Here is a 16,760-nt window from a genome sequence, read left to right as displayed (position 1 = left end):
ACGCAGATAAATGACCAAGTCACGTAAGATAAATTGTATCCATATAGCTTCAGCAGTTGCAACAACTAGTGCACGATATTCAGCTTCTGTGTTGGAACGGGAAATAGTCGGTTGTTTCTTTGTAGGCTAAGAGATCAAGTTATCCCAAAAAAGATGCAAAATCCAGATGTTGATCGACGAGTTGCTGCACAACCTGCCTAGTCCAAATCTGAAAATATTATTAGAGAGACAGAGGACTGTTGGCAGAGCTATAGGCCATGAGGAAGGGTTCCTTTAAGATAACGAAAAATTCGGTTAACAGCTTGAAGATGAACTAGCCGAGGTTGATGGAGAAATTGTGAACCCATGTTCATAGCAAATTGTATATCCGACCGCATAAATGATAAATATTAAAGGCTTCCTACCATTTGGAGATATAGAGAATGATCATCAAGAAGTGGTGTAGTATCAGAATGCCATTCAAGTTTGTTGTAAAGATGAGTTTGAACAGGTTTGACTTCTGCCAAACCAAACTTATGCAAAAGGTCCTGTATATACTTCCTTTGCGACAAAAGAACTCCATTACTATTGTGAACTATCTCTACGTCGAGAAAATAACAAAGGGAACCAAGATCTTTCATTGTATATTCAGATTTCATGGATATTATAAATTCAGAACCAAACATCTTTGATGATCCACAAATAGCAATGTCATCAACATAAATGAGCAGAATCAAAATAGCACTCTCTCTGCGAAAGATGAACATGCTATGATCTGAGATTGACTGTGCAAAACCAAGGTCCAAAAGATAAGTGCAAGTCGAGCAAAACCACGCCCTAGGTGATTGTTTCAACCCATAAAGTGCACGTCTTAGCTTGCAAACATGGTGTGGATAATCTGGATGTTCAAAACCTCTGGGTTGCTGCATATAAAGATCCTCATTTAACTCACCAAGAAAAAAGGCGTTAGAGACATCCAGTTGAGGCATACGTCACTACTAGAAATCCGGGGAAAAACGACCGCAAAAAGCGACCAGAGTTGGTCGCTATTGGGCTAAAAAGCGACCACAGAGGCCTGGTAGCTATATTGATGGTCTCTTTTATTTAGGGACCAAAGTTGGTCGCTAATTAGCGACCAACTTTGGTCTCTAAACTAAATGGACCAATTTTTCCGGATATTGACTATAGAGACCAACTTTGGTCGCTTTATTAATTTAATAATATAAATTTGGCGACCAAAGTTGGTCTCTAAATATAAAATACGTTATTTATTTATTTATTATTAATCATTAAAAAGCGACCAACTTTGGTCTTTAATCCAAATATTATATTTTAAAATCTGGAAACTAGAGACCAATGTGTTGAAGTTTGGCAAAATGCCAAAGTCCCACATTGGTTGGGAGTTAAGTTTGGGGGGGATTTTTCCCCTATAAAAGAAGGCCTAATGTTTAGGATTGAAACACACCTCTCATTTGCCTTCTCATCTGTTTAAGGCATTTGTATCTTCTCTCTTTAGTATTATTTCACTTGTATTTTTGGAGTGAAATAAAATATTGGTTGTGTCCGAGGAGTAGGCAAAATTAGCCGAACCTCGTAAATTCTGGTGTTCCCTTTATTGTTGCTTTATTGTCTTATTTATTATTTGGTGGCTGTCATAATTTTTGGTATAGTAGTTGTGACTTATTCACACTCTATACATTTGGCTTCCGCAACAATTGGTATCAGAGCCAAGGTACTGTCTAAGTATGCTCTGTGGTTGCAGCATAGTCTGATCTTCCACATCAGAAAAGATTTATCTTGGTAACTGAGTCAAGGTTTTGTCTGAGTATGCTCTGTAGTTGCAGCTTAGTCTGATCTTCTACATCAGAAAGGAAATAATCTTGATTTGTGTCGTCAGCTATTAAATAATATTTGTGTCAAATATGGGGGACAATAAACAAGAAGAATCTACATCAAGTGTCAACAATACGTCATCATTGGCATCTTCGCTTATGACAAGAATTGTGTCAAATGCGAAATTTGCGGTAGAAATTTTTGACGGGTCCGGACATTTTGGGATGTGGCAAGGCGAGGTTCTAGATGTCCTTTTTCAACAAGGGCTAGATCTGGCCATTGAAGAAAAGAAACCAGATGTTATTGGAGAAGAAGATTGGAGAATTATCAACCGTGTTGCTTGCGGTACCATTCGATCCTACCTTGCTAGAGAGCAGAAATATCCATACACAAAGGAAACTTCTGCAAGTAAATTATGGAAAGCACTGGAGGATAAATTTTTGAAGAAAAACAGTCAAAATAAATTGTACATGAAGAAGAGACTGTTTCACTTCACCTATGTTCCTGGTACCACGATGAATGAACATATCACCAGTTTCAATAAGTTGGTCACAGATTTGCAAAATATGGATACAACTTATGATGATGGTGACTTGGCCTTAATGTTGTTGGCGTCACTTCCTGATGAGTACGAGCACCTTGAAACTACTCTACTCCATGGAAATGACGAAATTTCTCTCAGAGAAGTTTATTCAGCTTTGTACAGCTATGAACAAAGAAAGCGAGAAAAACAGAAGGGCGGAGAAGGAGAAGCACTGTTTGTGAGGGGTCGTCCTCAAAATCAAACGAGGACAAAAAAGGGAAGATCCAAGTCAAGATCCAGACCCAGTAAAGATGAATGTGCCTTTTGTCGAGAAAAAGGGCACTGGAAGAAAGACTGTCCGAAGTTGAAGAATAAGGCCAAACATAACAATGGAAAGGCTATTATGGATTCAAATGTAGCTGATTGTGATGATTCAGACTTCTCATTAGTTACAACAGAGTCATCAACATCATCAGACATATGGTTGATGGACTCGGTTTGTAGCTATCATATGTGTCCCAACAGGGACTGGTTCATGGAATTTCAAGAAGGAGAATATGGAGTCATCCACACAGCGGATAACAGCCCTCTTACCTCATATGGCATTGGTTCAATACGATTAAGGAACCATGATGGAATGATCAGAACATTGATAGATGTTCGATATGTACCGGATTTGAAGAAGAATCTCATCTCTGTGGGAGCCCTAGAATCAAAAGGGTTCAAAATCATTGCAGAAAATGGAGTGATGAGAGTATGCTCCGGTGCACTAGTGGTAATGAAGGCTAATCGGAAGAATAATAATATGTACCGCTATCGTGGCAGTACAGTTATTGGGACAGCGACAGTAACATCCAGTGACGACAAAGAGGCAGAAGCAACCAAGCTATGGCACATGCGCTTGGGACATGCTGGAGGAAAATCCTTGAAAACTCTATCAGATCAAGGATTGTTAAAAGGAGTAAAGGCTTGCAACTTGGAGTTTTGTGAGCATTGTGTTAAAGGGAAACAGACAAGGGTTAAATTTGGTACAGCGATCCATAATACTAAAGGCATTTTGGATTATGTACACTCTGATGTTTGGGGTCCTTCCAAAACACCTTCATTGGGTGGGAAGCACTATTTTGTAACCTTTGTTGATGATTTTTCTCGAAGAGTGTGGGTGTATACAATGAAAAACAAAGATGAAGTGCTAGGAATTTTTCTCAAATGGAAGACGATGGTGGAAAATCAAACAGGCAGGAGGATCAAGTGTATTCGCACAGACAATGGAGGTGAATACAAAAATGATCATTTCAATAAGGTCTGTGAAAATGATGGCATCGTCCGACACTTCACTGTTAGACATACACCACAACAGAATGGAGTGGCAGAACGTATGAACCGGACCTTGCTGGAGAAGGTACGGTGTATGTTGTCCAATGCTGGCTTGGGCAAAGAATTTTGGGCTGAGGCAATTACATATGCATGCCACCTCATTAATCGTCTACCATCTGCTGCTATTGATGGCAAGACACCATTTGAAAAATGGTATGGAAAACCTGTTGTAGATTATAACTCTTTGCACGTGTTTGGCTCAACTGCATATTATCATGTGACGGAGTCAAAATTGGATCCAAGGGCAAAGAAGGCTATTTTTATGGGAATTACTTCTGGAGTCAAAGGATATCGCTTATGGTGTCCTATGACAAAGAAAGTAATATTCAGCAGAGATGTTACCTTTGATGAATCTGCTATGGTAAATAAGGTAACAGAAGACACCAAACAAAATAAAGGTGCTTCTAAGCAGGTGGAGATTGAGGGAAAATTTATTTTTCCTACACAAGAAGCAGAGGAGGAAACAAATGAAGATTACCCTCTGGAAGGAGAGCCAGTAGAGGAGATTCCAACTCAGGAACCTCAAGAACAACTTGAATCAATAGCAACCAGCAGGCTAAAAAGAACAATAACGAAACCTGTTCGTCTCATTGAGACGGTTGCTTGTGCAACCTCAATTGTAGCTGATGATGTTCCTACCACTTATAAAGACGCTGTCCAAAGTTCAGAAGAAGATAAGTGGAGGATTGCCATGAATGATGAAATACAGTCCCTTCATCAGAATCATACATGGAGATTGGCCAATCTCCCGAAGGGAAAGAAAGCAATTGGGTGCAAATGGGTATTTGCAAAGAAGGAAGGATTTCCTAACCAAGTAGATGTTCGCTACAAAGCAAGATTGGTGGCCAAAGGATATGCTCAAAAGGAGGGAATTGATTACAATGAAGTATTTTCTCCAGTTGTAAAACATTCCTCCATTAGAATTATGTTGGCTTTGGTAGCACAATTGGATTTGGAACTAGTTCAGATGGATGTAAAAACTGCGTTTTTACATAGAAACTTGGAAGAGGAAATCTACATGACTCAGCCAGAAGGATTCAAAGTTGCTGGAAAAGAAAATGTGGTGTGCAAACTTGAAAAATCGTTGTACGGATTGAAACAATCTTCTAGACAATGGTACAAGCGATTTGACGAGTTTATGTTGCGGCAAGGGTACAAGAGAAGCAAATACGATCATTGTGTGTATTTGCACAAGCTTAAAGATGATTCCTTTGTATATCTTCTCCTATATGTTGATGATATGTTGATAGCTTCCAAGAATTCGGAAGAAATTGATAAGTTGAAAATTCAACTGAAGAAGGAGTTCGAGATGAAGGATTTGGGTGAGGCAAAGAAAATTCTTGGCATGGAGATAATAAGAAATAGACGTTCAAAGAAACTCTGTTTATCTCAAAAGGAATATTTGAAGAGAGTACTTCAACGTTTTGGCATAGATGACAAGACTAAGCCAGTTAGTACTCCACTTGCTTCCCATTTTAAGCTAAGTACTACTATGTCGCCAATGGATGAAGCTGAACGAGAGTATATGTCAAAGGTACCATACGCAAATGTTGTTGGTAGCTTGATGTATGCAATGGTTTGCACAAGGCCTGACATTTCACAAGCTGTTGGAGTTATTAGCAGATATATGCACAATCCAGGGAAGGAGCATTGGCAAGTTGTGAAGTGGATTCTACGGTATATTCATAATACTGTAGATGTCGGGTTAGTTTTTGAGCAGGAAGACAATCAGTCTGTAGTTGGATATTGTGACTCAGATTTTGCGGGTGATATGGACAAACGAAGATCAACTACTGGTTATGTGTTTACTTTTGCAAAGGCACCAGTTAGTTGGAAGTCTACTTTGCAGTCAACAGTTGCTTTGTCTACAACAGAGGCAGAATACATGGCTATTACAGATGCTGTGAAAGAGGCAATTTGGCTTCAAGGATTGCTAAAGGAGCTTGGTGTTGAACAAAAAGGTATCACAATTTTTTGTGATAGTCAAAGTGCTATTCAATTAGCGAAGAACCAAGTTTATCATGCAAGGACGAAGCACATTGATGTTCGGTATCATTTCGTACGCGAAATCATAGAAGAAGGTGGAGTCACGGTGAAGAAAATTCATACTACAGAGAATCCTGCTGATATGCTGACAAAGGTGGTGACTGCGGTCAAGTTTCAACATTGTTTGGATTTGATCAACATTGTTGAACACTGAAGATTGAAGATGAAGACACAACCAAAATTTGTTATTGAGAGAGAATTGAAAATGTGGAATTTTGCCAAGGTGGAGATTTGTTGAAGTTTGGCAAAATGCCAAAGTCCCACATTGGTTGGGAGTTAAGTTTGGGGGGATTTTTCCCCTATAAAAGAAGGCCTAATGTTTAGGATTGAAACACACCTCTCATTTGCCTTCTCATCTGTTTAAGGCATTTGTATCTTCTCTCTTTAGTATTATTTCACTTGTATTTTTGGAGTGAAATAAAATATTGGTTGTGTCCGAGGAGTAGGCAAAATTAGCCGAACCTCGTAAATTCTGGTGTTCCCTTTATTGTTGCTTTATTGTCTTATTTATTATTTGGTGGCTGTCATAATTTTTGGTATAGTAGTTGTGACTTATTCACACTCTATACATTTGGCTTCCGCAACACAATGTTGGTCGCTTTTTTATTCAATTATTTATTTATTTTATTAAACTAGCGACCAACTTTGGTCCTAAATACATGAATTTAATTTATTTTTTAAATATTAGCGGCCAACTTTGGTCGCTATATCACCAGAAATTTTATTTTTTTAATGAAATAGCGACCAAGTTTGGTCGTTTTTTGTAGAAATCTGGGTATATAGCGACCAACGTTGGTCGCTATTCTCCAGAAAATTATTTTTTTAACATGAAAAGCGACCAAATAGAGACCAACTTTGGTCGCTTTTCTGTGTATTATTTTGGCAGAAACTGCCTGTTTTGGCAGCTACACCACCTGCCAGTCATACCAAAACCCTAACAAGCAACAACAACAACAACAATTCAAACAACAATACCAAACAACAACCCAACAACAACAATAACAACACAAAAACAACATTAAAAGCTACATTAAAACCAAGAAAGTGTAAATTTCAATAGAACTACCAAACTAAGTTAACTCTTATTACAACCCAATGGAAAACAAATTGTATTTGTCTAGTTCAAATTGTCTAAAATTCATTCATTGTTTGGTACATCATTATCATCACCGTCTGATGAAGTTTCATCATCATCACGGTATTGAGAAGGGTCTACTTGTCGATGACGGGAAGAATGATCACCGGAAGGACGGGAGGAACGACCACTTGGAGGACGGGACGAACGAGCACGGGGACGGGCAGCCTCTAGCGATGATGGCCGAGATCGCGGAATCGAAAAAGATCCAGCTAGGAGATTTTTGATCTGCTCTTGCATGCTCTGGCACTGGGCGACCACGCCAATATACTGAGCATCTCTAAGCTTTTCTCTTTCCTTAGACGCTTCTAGCTCGGATGTGAGCTTTGTCACAGTCTCCCGCATAGCGGAGAGGCTCTCCCCATCAAGTTGCTCGGCTTGCGAGGAAGTCCCTATTCCTTGCATTCCACACCTATAGCGATGGAATGTCTTAGTAGGAAGGCCGTATACCTTCCCCCATTTTGGACCGCCTGCAGCCCGCGTCCATAGTCTTTCAACATCCTCAGCCGAAAGTTGGAATGACGTGACCGACTCATTAGGTGGATGGCTGCGTATGAATTCCTCAGCTTCAACTCTGAAGCGATCCTATAAGAAAAAGTAAATTGAATTAGTATTTCGAAATTTACATACAAGTAAATGAAAATACTTAATGAAAAGTGAAAACTTACATGTACAGTCGAGGCACGTCCCTCGACCCACCTTTCTTGATCCGTCTCTTTCTTCTTCTTCACAATATGAGTCTCCCTGAATAGCTCATCTTGGTTCATCGGACGGCCCAACTTCTTTTCCTGAAAACTCATAAATTTTAATTAATAAATAGAATAGATATACTTTGAAAATTAAAATAAATTAAGCAATTACGTACCATTCTTCTTTTTATTGTCCCCTGACTGACCGCACCTCCAGTGTGCAATGATCCTCCCTTCTCAGATGCACGAGCTTTCTTTCCCTTTTCGCTCTTCTGTAAGAACTCTGCAGTAAGCCATTGCCTTTGCAAATCATCCCAAAACTCCTGAAGCAACCAGCCAGGCTTCTGGTTCAGCTGTCTAGCTATGGAGAAAGAATGCGACAATCGCTTGCGAGCTTTGAGATTAAAATTTGCAGCCACGTCCGCGCTATACTGGTGTTCCCATACACACTTGCTCTGTATTTCAAAAGTTAAATATTATATGGAAATATCATAAATATAAATAATTATACTGCTTAAAAGAACATTTATACCTTAAATTCATTGAAAATTGCCTCCTTCAGTGAGAGTGGGAATTCACGCCAAGACGCATAAGGGGCATCATAAAGCTTTCTGGTTGCTTTGGAGATTATCCTCGTAGTAATATTACTCGGGAGGAACCCGCAATTTAATAAATAAAACAAATTAATATCTTAGTAAAAACTGTACAAAAAAATAAACATAAAAATAACAAATAACTCTTACCCATCACCCTCAGGGACTATGATGATCCTGCCATACTGATCATAATGCACCTCCTCGTCAGTAGCAGTAGCAGCATCATCGTCCGAAACATATGTATCAGAGGCATGTGTGGAATGAGTAGGGGGTCAGAGCTACTATCCCGCAAGCGAAGGCCTCCAATAGGTGGAGTCGCTGATGACGATAGATGTGATCCCTGTGACTACGACATAGCTGCACGGATCGCAAGTGGCTGTGATACTGACTGTTGTGACCCGAGTGGCTGTGACCCGACTGGCTGTGACACTGATGACTGTGATCCATGTGGCTGTGACATGGATCAATGCGATCCATGTGATGCTGCTTGATGACTGTGATCCATGTGGCTGTGACATGGATCGATGCGATCCATGTGATGCTGCTGGGCGGGATCCACGTGGTAGTGAGGCAGGTGGACTATATGTCGGACGCACAGTCCGATGGCCCTGTGAAGAAACACCCGGGTTCTGCATGAAGGTGTAGGGCTGGTGATGCTGTGGCAACTCAGTATAGCCATGGGGTAGAGGCTGTGGCATAGTGATAGGCAAATCAGAAAATGGTGGAGAAGATTGATGAGTAGTATCTTCTACCCTCCTCTTTTGCTTCCTAGCCTTTTCTCGACCCCGAGAACCACTACCTTTATTGTTACCTCGACCCTTGCCTGTCATCTGCATAATATAATACATATTTAGATTGAAACATATAAGGAAGCTATCTATAAACGAGAGTTATCGAAGAAACCAACTTTTTAAAGCTCATCAACGTATTCTTCCTCGGCAGAGAATTCTTCTTCCTCGTTAGAGAATTCTTTTTCCTCACTAGTTTGAGCTTCATCAGTTGATTCTTCTTCCTCGTTTTCTATAATTCTTACTTCATTTATATCAATTTCTTCCAATATGTGTTCAGGATGTTCCAAATCATTTTCTAAAAGTTCGTCCACTATTTGGTGAACACTGGAGATATCGTTTTGATATGCAACATCCAACACATTCTCGACTTCGACCCTACCTACAGGCTTAGTTTTGATTACAACCCACCAATCAGACTTATTCCGCCGAAATGGATAAGGAGCATAATACACTTGCCTAACATTATGTGCAATTATGAAAGGATCATAGCGATCATACTCCCTCGTATGATTAACCTCAATTATGTTATATTGATTGTGTACTCTCGTACCTCTTGTTGGATTTGGGTCAAACCACTTGCATCTAAAGAGAATAATTTTCTTAAATGGCCTACCTGAATATTCTAGTTCTATTATTTCTTTGAGCACACCATAATAATCAATATCTCCAACTTGGTTGCCATCACCACCTTGAACCCACACCCCACTGTTGTTGCTTTTTTTATTTTTAGAGCAACCCTCTATATGAAACTTATAACCATTCACAACGTACTTGGAATATGTTGTGACCTCAACCCCAGGTCCCCAAGATATATCTTTCAAAAATTGATTTACACCATTATTTGGATCATTTACCTACATATTGTTAACAAAATTCATAAGTTAGCATAACTTCCAAACATTGTTTACCTACATAGTGTTAGAATATTTTAAGGATATACTTACAAATTATTTGAACCACCTATGAAATGCCGTATATACAACATCTTGGCCAAATTGACCCACGAAGTGACTGTGACACATCAAATATTTTTAGTAGTTGCATTGAGATGTAATCACAGTAAATTTTATATTTTGATAACTATTAAATCAATACTTACTTGAGAAATGGTACTACTTCGGGACAATTTAGCAACACATGAAGTGTAGCTGACTTGAACTCCATATCACTCAAATTTCTCTTTCTACCATCCTTAGAACATCGGCCTGGTTGATTGAATATGGACATAGGCGGATATAATGGATCATTCGTAAGGTCGACCGTGTGCCTGTTGGGCCTATTCCTAGCATATGGCACGTTGCTCTCAAAATAATAAGAACAAAAATGAGCAGTTTCCTTTGCAAGATAATCTTCGCATATAGATCCTTCAATTCTATTCCTCTGCTTATAACAAATTGTTTGCATTTGCCAATTGTCCTACATAATTTTAGGTTAGCCAAGAACATTCAAATAAAACAGAAAATTATATATGGACTATAATATTACCTCTCAAAGGGATACATCCATCTGCATTGAACCGGCCCTCCAAGTCGTGCCTCGTGTACAAGGTGGATTGGAAGGTGTTCCATCACATCAAAAAACCCACATGGAAATATCTTTTCCATCTTACCCAAAGTTACACGAATGTTCTGATCCATCCGGCGTAGGTTTTCTTCCCTTAATGTGGAAGAACACAAGTCTTTGAAAAACAAACTAATCTTAGTGATGGGTTTCCAGATTCTTTCAGGCAAACCAAAAAACGCAATAAGCACTAAGGTCTCCATGAAAACATGACAGTCATGACTTTTCAAATGACTCAACTTCCCTACCTCCATATCAACTTTTTTCTCAAAATTTGACGCATAACCCTCAGGCATCTTCAATTTCGTTACCCAATCACAAATCTGCCGTCTTTCCTCCAAAGTGAATGTGTAACTTTCTTTGGGCTTGAATAACTTACCATTGTTTGCTGTCTGCAAGTGTAATTCAGGCCGCCTGCAATATTCTTGTAAGTCCATTCTAGCCTTCGGGTTATCCTTTGTCTTACCTTTAACATCCATCACTGTGTTGAATAAATTGTCAAAATAATTCTTCTCAATATGCATGACATCAAGGTTGTGGCGGAAAAGATTATCCTTCCAATAAGGCAACTCCCAAAATATACTCTGTTTGGTCCAATTATGAGTAACACCGTATCCGGGGAATCTATGCGGTGGAACTTCAGTAACTTTACTGAAGTTCTGGACCCTCTCCCAAATTTCATCACCTGAAAGTATCGGAGGTGGATAATCATATTCCAGTTTATTCTTTTTGAAAGCAGTTTTCATCCTTCTAAACTCATGACCCTCAGGCAAGAATTGACGATGACAATCAAACCATGATTGCTTTCGGCCATGTTTCAAAGTGAATGCTTTACTATTTTCAATCCAGTAAGGACAAGCTAGCTTCCCAGCAGTCATCCACCCAGACAACATTCCATATGCAGGAAAATCATTAATTGTCCACATTAAATTAGCACGCAAATTGAAATTCTGCTTGGTTGATATGTCATATGTTTCAACACCATCGTACCACAATTGTTTTAGCTCATCAATCAAAGGTTGCAAATATACATCTATCAAACTTTTCGGATTACGTGGACCGGGGATAATACAATTTAAGAATATATATGGACTAGTCATGCACAACTTGGGTGGTAGATTATAAGGTGTAAGAAAGACAGGACAACATGAATACGGCGCAGATACAGAAAAAGGCGTGAATCCATCCGCACACAGACCTAACCGAATGTTCCTTGGTTCACTAGCAAAACATGGATATGTCCTATCAAAGTACTTCCAAGCTTCTCCATCTGAAGGATGGCATATAACACCATGTAGTCTTCTATTTTCAAAGTGCCATCTCATATGAGGAGCAGAACTCATCGACGCATATAACCTCTTTAGCCTAGGTATAAGAGGTAAATAATGCATCGCCTTGATAGCGACCATCTTCCCGCTGGAAAGCCTCTTGAAACGAGACTTTCCGCAAAATTTACAACTGTTTAAATTTGCATCATCTTTATAATATAACATGCAACCATCTTCACAACAATCAATTCTCATTGACGAAAGTCCTAACTTAGAAACTAATCTCTTTGCCTTATAGAAATCACCAGGTAATTCGATTTCCTCGTCAACTAGTTCACGCATAAGGTCAATGAAAGAATCCATGGCTACTTGAGAAATATTCCAATCAGATTTGATACTTAGTAATCTAACTGCAACAGACAACTCAGAGTGCGGACGTCCTTCACGTAGTGGATGACTAGCTTCCTCTAACTGTTCATAAAAATGTCTTGCTTCATCATTAGGAGTTTGTTCAATATTTTCGTTGGGCTCACCCCCAAAGTGCATTCCAAAAGCATTCGCAACCATATCATGAATTCTGGAATCACTATTTCTATTCTCCCTCGACCTTCTACTTTCACCAACAACCATGTTATGAAATATCCCATGACTACCATCCATCTCTCCATGATTAGTCCACACAAAGTAATTCGCTATAAACCCTACCATAAAAAGATGAACCTTAACTTCCTCTAGTTTTCCAAACTTCATAGAGTCGCACTTAACACAAGGGCACCTAATTACTCCTTCTTTTATGTATGGCGGAAGTGACATTGCATGTCTAATAAAGTCCTCAACCCCTTCTACAAAATCCTCCCGCAATCCCCGCCGATTAGGATAATTCCTATTGTACATCCAAGAACGATGTTCCATCTATTTAAATAAAGCAAGAATAAATTAAATTAGTTAATTCATAGCCTAATCTTTTTTTAGTTAACTAAAAGTCCAATTCATATCCTATTATTGTTGCTTCATAAAATAAAATTTAACCACATATATAAATTAGTCTACCTAAATAGTTAATTTATTTGAACCCTAAAAGTATTAATAAGAACCCTAAAAATTGCAAATAATATATAACATGGAGAAATTGAACCCTAACAAGGAGAAATTGAACCCTAACATGGAGAAATGAAACCCTAACATGGAATTAACTTTGAACTAAACATAGTTGAACAAATACTATATAACTTTGAACCCTAATATATTGGAATTGAACCCCTAAAATCACTGTTTTTCGGAAAAATAAAAGAAAGGAGAGAGAAACTAACCTTGGGAGTGGAGGTCGCTGGAATTTGCTGCTGCCGTCAGGGGTCGCCGGTGGCGGGGGCGTCGCTGCTGCTGGAAGTCGGAGGGAGGAAGGGGTTTTGAGTATTAGAGGAGAAAGATTTTAATTTGGGGAATAATTTTGAAAGAATGGACCTGAAACCCGTTTTGGCTCCTGTTAAAAAAAATAGCGACCAAACTTGGTCGCTATTTTGGTAGCCAAATTATTTTTGACCGTTTGACCAAAATAGCGACCAACGTTGGTTGCTATATTTGAAAATAAATAAATAAAATAATTGTTTTCCTCTTTAAAATAATTATTTTCCTCTTTTATATATATATATTTATATCCTACAAAAGCGACCAACTTTGGTCGCCTTTTGGTCAAACGGTCAAAAATGGCGACCAACGTTGGTCGCTATTTTGGTCAAACAGTCTATACTTAGTGCATAGTATAGCGTAAGTATGTATATTATATATATATAAGCTATATTCGATACGGTATTACCTAATACACTTATACTTAGTGCATAGTATAGCGTAAGTACATATATTATATATATATAAGCTGTATTCGATACAATATTACCTAATATATATATATATATATATATATATATATATATATATATATATATATATATATATATATATATATATATATATATATATATATATATATATATATATATATATATATATATATATATATATATATATATATATATATATATATATATATTCGATACAGTATTACCTAATACACTTATACTTAGTGCATAGTATAGCGTAAGTACATATATTATATATATATAAGCTGTATTCGATACAGTATTACCTAATACACTTATACTTAGTGCATAGTATAGCGTAAGTACATATATTATATATATATATAAGTTGTATTCGATACAGTATTACCTAATACACTTATACTTAGTGCATAGTATAGCGTAAGTACATATATTATATATATAAGCTGTATTCGATACAATATTACCTAATACACTTATACTTAGTGCATAGTATAGCGTAAATACATATATTATATATATATAAGCTGTATTCGATATAGTATTACCTAATACACTTATACTTAGTGCATAGTATAGCGTAAGTACATATATTATATATATAAGCTGTATTCGATACAGTATTACCTAATACACTTATACTTAGTGCATAGTATAGCGTAAATACATATATTATATATATATAAGCTGTATTCGATATAGTATTACCTAATACACTTATACTTAGTGCATAGTATAGCGTAAGTACATATATTATATATATAAGCTGTATTCGATACAGTATTACCTAATACACTTATACTTAGTGCATAGTATAGCGTAAGTACATATATTATATATATAAGCTGTATTCGATACAGTATTACCTAATACACTTATACTTAGTGCATAGTATAGCGTAAATACATATATTATATATATATATATATATATAAGCTGTATTCGATATAGTATTACCTAATACACTTATACTTAGTGCATAGTATAGCGTAAGTACATATATTATATATATAAGCTGTATTCGATACAGTATTACCTAATACACTTATACTTAGTGCATAGTATAGCGTAAGTACATATATTATATATATAAGCTGTATTCGATACAGTATTACCTAATACACTTATACTTAGTGCATAGTATATAGCGTAAGTACATATATTATATAGATATATAAGCTGTATTCAATATAGTATTACCTAATACACTTATACTTAGTGCATAGTATAGCGTAAGTACATATATTATATATATAAGCTGTATTCGATACAGTATTACCTAATACACTTATACTTAGTGCATAGTATAGCGTAAGTACATATATTATATATATAAGCTGTATTCGATACAGTATTACCTAATACACTTATACTTAGTGCATAGTATATAGCGTAAGTACATATATTATATATATATATATAAGCTATATTCGATACAGTATTATCTAATACACTTATACTTAGTGCATAGTATATAGCGTATATTATATATATATAGACACACACGCTCGCTTCGTAGTACTATTCATCCCTTGTATTACAAAAGTGTTAACGACTTACATTTATATTATTTACATAGTAAATACAAAAGTGATTTCTAATTTTGACCATATAGAGACCAACTTTGGTCGCTAACTGTAAATGAATTTAATTTAGCGACCAAAGTTGGTCACTAACAGTACATGAATTTTATTTGGCGACCAAATTTGATCACTAAATTTTAATCAGATTTATTTATATTTTATATAATATTTAAATTAATAATAAAAATTATTAAACGTTAGAACTGGGTCCCACATTGGCGACTAACGTTGGTCTCTATTTCATTAAGCGACCAACGTTGGTCGCTAGCGTTTGAATTATATTTATTTATATTTTAAATTTTTTTTTTAAATAAATATATATTTATTAAAATATTATAACTGGGTCCCATGTTAGCGACCAATGTTGGTCGCTACCAGCTTATCCTTCAATTAGCGACCAACGTTGGTTGCAAGTTTTAAATTATATATATTTATATTTTATAAGTTTTATAAAATAATAATAAAATTATTAACAAATTTAATGTGGGTCCCACTTTAGCGACCAATATTGGTCGCTAATCTCAGTATATATTTGACCAAGCAAGTCTGACCAGTCCAGTCAACAATTTGACTAAATTTGCGGCCAAATAGAGACCAACTTTGGTCGCTAATATATTTCAAATATTTTTTTATTATTTTCGGCAGTTTGGCGACCAACTTTGGTCGCTTTTCTTGACAGACCAAATTTGGTCGCTAATTTTTGGTCGCTTTTTCCCTATACACCAATTATTAAGAAGAGCCAAAGATAGCACTAGACGGACAATGCTCATTTTGATCACAGGGGCAATGGTATCTGTATAATCTAAGCCTGGTTGTTGAGAAAATCCTTGCGCAACCAAACAAGCTTTGAATCGGTCGATAGAACCAAGAACCACACTTAATCCAATATACCTATTTATTCCGTACAATGTTCACATCGCGAGGTGGGGGAACTAATATCCATGTATGGTTTTGTAGGAGAGCATTAAACTCCACTCATTGCATTAAGCCACCTAGGGTCCTCTGTAGCTTGTGTGAATGAAGTTGCTTCAGAAGGTGTACTAGAAAGTGAGACACTAAGTGAGGGAAGAACACGTGGTTTTATAGACCCTGTCAGTAATTATGACATGGGAATGAGTACCTGATTGTTCGGAAGCTAATGGTTGAGAGTAAGTTGAATTATTATGAGATAAGGATTGTACAGTTTGATTGGAAATCGATACAGGTACATCTAAACAAGAGAAATCCTTAGAGGAAGGTTGATTTGAAGTTGGTTACAAAGAGCTAGGAGTAGACGGAATTATTGTAGAAAGAGGTTGCATGTTTTGTGGAGATAAGGAAGGAGATTAGAGAGGAGTCTTGAATTATGATTAGAATTTCATGGAGATAATGCAAGTGGATTTAAACACGAAACAGTTGAAGAGCACACAACATGTGTATGAAGTTGAGCAAATTGATCATTATCTGAATGTGATAAAGAGAGAGTCCTAGGAGAAGTTACAGACATGTTTTGAGGAGTTAAAGAGATAGAGGAGGAAGAAGTTATATCTGATATGGAGATGA

The 16,760-nt window shown here is 36.9% G+C and overlaps 1 long non-coding RNA gene across 1 annotated transcript; it reads right to left on the bottom strand.

Annotated features, from left to right (window-relative positions):
- Window positions 1–7,420: 7,420 nt before the first annotated feature.
- On the bottom strand, window positions 7,421–8,107 carry LOC142174938 (uncharacterized). Its single transcript, XR_012704082.1, has 3 exons — window positions 7,759–8,107; window positions 7,562–7,681; window positions 7,421–7,478 (listed from the first exon to the last, which is right to left on the bottom strand). It is a non-coding gene; the product is annotated as an uncharacterized LOC142174938 (long non-coding RNA).
- Window positions 8,108–16,760: the final 8,653 nt, after the last annotated feature.

The sequence above is a fragment of the Nicotiana tabacum genome, chromosome 20, assembly GCF_000715075.1.
Source record: "Nicotiana tabacum cultivar K326 chromosome 20, ASM71507v2, whole genome shotgun sequence".
Lineage (NCBI taxonomy): Eukaryota > Viridiplantae > Streptophyta > Magnoliopsida > Solanales > Solanaceae > Nicotiana > Nicotiana tabacum.
This window is presented reverse-complemented; position numbering and strand designations above follow the sequence as displayed.